A 5,590-nucleotide genomic window follows, 5' to 3' on the forward strand; every position below is an offset into this window, starting at 1 on the left:
CTCCATTTTTGCACTCAAGTGTAAGTCTCACAGCCCTCTATCAGAATCCAAAGTTTTGAGAAGATTGGAGAAACTTTTTTTCGCACCCAAAAAAAAAACGTAAGGGGTAACACTGTCGTTTTTTTTTTCTGGTCGAAATTTTGAGTTTCGATATCTCAGCTCTGGAAGGGTCTAGAGCCTCCATTTTTGCACTCAATTGTAAGTCTCATGGCCCTCTATCAGAATCCAGAGTTTCAAGAAGATCGGAGAAACTTTTTTTTTTGCACCCAAAAAAAAAAACGTAAGGGGTAACACTGTCGTTTTTTTTTCTGGTCGAAATTTTGAGTTTCGATATCTCAGCTCTGGAAGGGTCTAGAGCCTCCATTTTTGCACTCAATTGTAAGTCTCATGGCCCTCTATCAGAATCCAGAGTTTCAAGAAGATTGGAGAAACTTTTTTTTCGCACCCAAAAAAAAAACGTAAGGGGTAACATTGTCGTTTTTTTTTCTGGTCGAAATTTTGAGTTTCGATATCTCAGCTCTGGAAGGGTCTAGAGCCTCCATTTTTGCACTCAAGTGTAAGTCTCACGGCCCTCTATCAGAATCCAGAGTTTTGAGAAGATTGGAGAAACTTAATTTTTCGCCCAAAAAAAAAAACGTAAGGGGTAACACTGTCGTTTTTTTTTCTGGTCGAAAATGTGAGTTTCGATATCTCAGCTCTGGAAGGGTCTAGAGCCTCCATTTTTGCACTCAGGTGTAAGTCTCATGGCCCTCTATCAGAATCCAGAGTTTCAAGAAGATTGGAGAAACTTTTTTTTTGCACCCAAAAAAAAAACGTAAGGGGTAACACTGTCGTTTTTTTTTCTGGTCAAAATTTTGAGTTTCGATATCTCAGCTCTGGAAGGGTCTAGAGCCTCCATTTTTGCACTCAATTGTAAGTCTCATGGCCCTCTATCAGAATCCAGAGTTTTGAGAAGATTGGAGAAACTTAATTTTTCGCCCAAAAAAAAAAACGTAAGGGGTAACACTGTCGTTTTTTTTTCTGGTCGAAAATTTGAGTTTCGATATCTCAGCTCTGGAAGGGTCTAGAGCCTCCATTTTTGCACTCAGGTGTAAGTCTCATGGCCCTCTATCAGAATCTAGAGTTTCAAGAAGATTGGAGAAACTTTTTTTTCGCACCCAAAAAAAAAACGTAAGGGGTAACACTGTCGTTTTTTTTTCTGGTCGAAAATTTGAGTTTCGATATCTCAGCTCTGGAAGGGTCTAGAACATCCATTTTTGCACTAAGGTGTAAGTCTCATGGCCCTCTATCAGAATCCAGAGTTTCAAGAAGATTGGAGAAACTTTTTTTTCGCACCCCAAAAAAAAAACGTAAGGGGTAACACTGTCGTTTTTTTTTCTGGTCGAAAATTTGAGTTTCGATATCTCAGCTCTGGAAGGGTCTAGAACCTCCATTTTTGCACTCAGGTGTAAGTCTCATGGCCCTCTATCAGAATCCAGAGTTTTGAGAAGATTGGAGAAACTTTTTTTTCGCACCCCAAAAAAAAAACGTAAGGGGTAACACTGTCGTTTTTTTTTCTGGTCGAAATTTTGAGTTTCGATATCTCAGCTCTGGAAGGGTCTAGAGCCTCCATTTTTGCACTCAATTGTAAGTCTCATGGCCCTCTATCAGAATCCAGAATTTCAAGAAGATTGGAGAAACTTTTTTTTTGCACCCAAAAAAAAAACGTAAGGGGTAACACTGTCGTTTTTTTTTTCTGGTCGAAATTTTGAGTTTCGATATCTCAGCTCTGGAAGGGTCTAGAGCCTCCATTTTTGCACTCAAGTGTAAGTCTCACGGCCCTCTATCAGAATCCAGAGTTTTGAGAAGATTGGAGAAACTTAATTTTTCGCCCAAAAAAAAAACGTAAGGGGTAACACTGTCGTTTTTTTTTCTGGTCGAAAATTTGAGTTTCGATATCTCAGCTCTGGAAGGGTCTAGAACCTCCATTTTTGCACTCAGGTGTAAGTCTCATGGCCCTCTATCAGAATGCAGAGTTTTGAGAAGATTGGAGAAACTTTTTTTTCGCACCCAAAAAAAAAACGTAAGGGGTAACACTGTCGTTTTTTTTTCTGGTCGAAATTTTGAGTTTCTATATCTCAGCTCTGGAAGGGTCTAGAGCCTCCAGAGTTTAAGGGGTAAACTCTCCGAGTTTCGATATCTCAGCTCTGGAAGGGTCTAGAGCCTCCATTTTTGCACTCAAGTGTAAGTCTCACGGCCCTCTATCAGAATCCAGAGTTTTGAGAAGATTGGAGAAACTTAATTTTTCGCCCAAAAAAAAAAACGTAAGGGGTAACACTGTCGTTTTTTTTCTGGTCGAAAATGTGAGTTTCAATATCTCAGCTCTGGAAGGGTCTAGAACCTCAATTTTTGCACTCAGGTGTAAGTCTCATGGCCCTCTATCAGAATCCAGAGTTTTGAGAAGTTTGGAGAAACTTTTTTTTCGCACCCAAAAAAAACCGTAAGGGGTAACACTGTCGTTTTTTTTTTCTGGTCGAAAATTTGAGTTTCGATATCTCAGCTCTGGAAGGGTCTAGAGCCTCCATTTTTGCACTCAGGTGTAAGTCTCATGGCCCTCTATCAGAATCTAGAGTTTTGAGAAGATTGGAGAAACTTAATTTTTCGCCCAAAAAAAAAAACGTAAGGGGTAACACTGTCGTTTTTTTTTCTGGTCGAAAATTTGAGTTTCGATATCTCAGCTCTGGAAGGGTCTAGAGCCTCCATTTTTGCACTCAGGTGTAAGTCTCATGGCCCTCTATCAGAATCCAGAGTTTTGAGAAGATTGGAGAAACTTTTTTTTCGCACCCAAAAAAAAAAAAACGTAAGGGGTAACACTGTCATTTTTTTTTCTGGTCGAAATTTCGAGTTTCTATATCTCAGCTCTGGAAGGGTCTAGAGCCTCCATTTTTGCACTCAAGTGTAAGTCTCACGGCCCTCTATCAGAATCCAAAGTTTTGAGAAGATTGGAGAAACTTTTTTTTCGCACCCAAAAATAAAACGTAAGGGGTAACACTGTCGTTTTTTTTTCTGGTCGAAATTTTGAGTTTCTATATCTCAGCTCTGGAAGGGTCTAGAGCCTCCATTTTTGCACTCAAGTGTAAGTCTCACAGCCCTCTATCAGAATCCAAAGTTTTGAGAAGATTGGAGAAACTTTTTTTCGCACCCAAAAAAAAAACGTAAGGGGTAACACTGTCGTTTTTTTTTTCTGGTCGAAATTTTGAGTTTCGATATCTCAGCTCTGGAAGGGTCTAGAGCCTCCATTTTTGCACTCAATTGTAAGTCTCATGGCCCTCTATCAGAATCCAGAGTTTCAAGAAGATTGGAGAAACTTTTTTTTTTGCACCCAAAAAAAAAAACGTAAGGGGTAACACTGTCGTTTTTTTTTCTGGTCGAAATTTTGAGTTTCGATATCTCAGCTCTGGAAGGGTCTAGAGCCTCCATTTTTGCACTCAATTGTAAGTCTCATGGCCCTCTATCAGAATCCAGAGTTTCAAGAAGATTGGAGAAACTTTTTTTTCGCACCCAAAAAAAAAACGTAAGGGGTAACATTGTCGTTTTTTTTTCTGGTCGAAATTTTGAGTTTCGATATCTCAGCTCTGGAAGGGTCTAGAGCCTCCATTTTTGCACTCAAGTGTAAGTCTCACGGCCCTCTATCAGAATCCAAAGTTTTGAGAAGATTGGAGAAACTTTTTTTTCGCACCCAAAAATAAAACGTAAGGGGTAACACTGTCGTTTTTTTTTCTGGTCGAAATTTTGAGTTTCTATATCTCAGCTCTGGAAGGGTCTAGAGCCTCCATTTTTGCACTCAAGTGTAAGTCTCACAGCCCTCTATCAGAATCCAAAGTTTTGAGAAGATTGGAGAAACTTTTTTTCGCACCCAAAAAAAAAACGTAAGGGGTAACACTGTCGTTTTTTTTTTCTGGTCGAAATTTTGAGTTTCGATATCTCAGCTCTGGAAGGGTCTAGAGCCTCCATTTTTGCACTCAATTGTAAGTCTCATGGCCCTCTATCAGAATCCAGAGTTTCAAGAAGATTGGAGAAACTTTTTTTTTTGCACCCAAAAAAAAAAACGTAAGGGGTAACACTGTCGTTTTTTTTTCTGGTCGAAATTTTGAGTTTCGATATCTCAGCTCTGGAAGGGTCTAGAGCCTCCATTTTTGCACTCAATTGTAAGTCTCATGGCCCTCTATCAGAATCCAGAGTTTCAAGAAGATTGGAGAAACTTTTTTTTCGCACCCAAAAAAAAAACGTAAGGGGTAACATTGTCGTTTTTTTTTCTGGTCGAAATTTTGAGTTTCGATATCTCAGCTCTGGAAGGGTCTAGAGCCTCCATTTTTGCACTCAAGTGTAAGTCTCACGGCCCTCTATCAGAATCCAGAGTTTTGAGAAGATTGGAGAAACTTAATTTTTCGCCCAAAAAAAAAAACGTAAGCGGTAACACTGTCGTTTTTTTTTCTGGTCGAAAATGTGAGTTTCGATATCTCAGCTCTGGAAGGGTCTAGAGCCTCCATTTTTGCACTCAGGTGTAAGTCTCATGGCCCTCTATCAGAATCCAGAGTTTCAAGAAGATTGGAGAAACTTTTTTTTTGCACCCAAAAAAAAAACGTAAGGGGTAACACTGTCGTTTTTTTTTCTGGTCAAAATTTTGAGTTTCGATATCTCAGCTCTGGAAGGGTCTAGAGCCTCCATTTTTGCACTCAATTGTAAGTCTCATGGCCCTCTATCAGAATCCAGAGTTTTGAGAAGATTGGAGAAACTTAATTTTTCGCCCAAAAAAAAAAAACGTAAGGGGTAACACTGTCGTTTTTTTTTCTGGTCGAAAATTTGAGTTTCGATATCTCAGCTCTGGAAGGGTCTAGAGCCTCCATTTTTGCACTCAGGTGTAAGTCTCATGGCCCTCTATCAGAATCTAGAGTTTCAAGAAGATTGGAGAAACTTTTTTTTCGCACCCAAAAAAAAAACGTAAGGGGTAACACTGTCGTTTTTTTTTCTGGTCGAAATTTTGAGTTTCGATATCTCAGCTCTGGAAGGGTCTAGAGCCTCCATTTTTGCACTCAATTGTAAGTCTCATGGCCCTCTATCAGAATCCAGAGTTTCAAGAAGATTGGAGAAACTTTTTTTTTGCACCCAAAAAAAAAACGTAAGGGGTAACACTGTCGTTTTTTTTTCTGGTCGAAATTTTGAGTTTCGATATCTCAGCTCTGGAAGGGTCTAGAGCCTCCATTTTTGCACTCAATTGTAAGTCTCATGGCCCTCTATCAGAATCCAGAGTTTCAAGAAGATTGGAGAAACTTTTTTTTTTGCACCCAAAAAAAAAACGTAAGGGGTAACACTGTCGTTTTTTTTTCTGGTCGAAATTTTGAGTTTCGATATCTCAGCTCTGGAAGGGTCTAGAGCCTCCATTTTTGCACTCAATTGTAAGTCTCACGGCCCTCTATCAGAATCTAGAGTTTCAAGAAGATTGGAGAAACTTTTTTTTCGCACCCAAAAAAAAAAACGTAAGGGGTAACACTGTCGTTTTTTTTTCTGGTCGAAATTTTCAGTTTCGATATCTCAGCTCTGGAAGGGTCTA

Source organism: Pimephales promelas, chromosome 11 (genome assembly GCF_988280905.1).
Source record: "Pimephales promelas chromosome 11, fPimPro1.hap1.1, whole genome shotgun sequence".
Taxonomy (NCBI): Eukaryota; Metazoa; Chordata; class Actinopteri; order Cypriniformes; family Leuciscidae; genus Pimephales; species Pimephales promelas.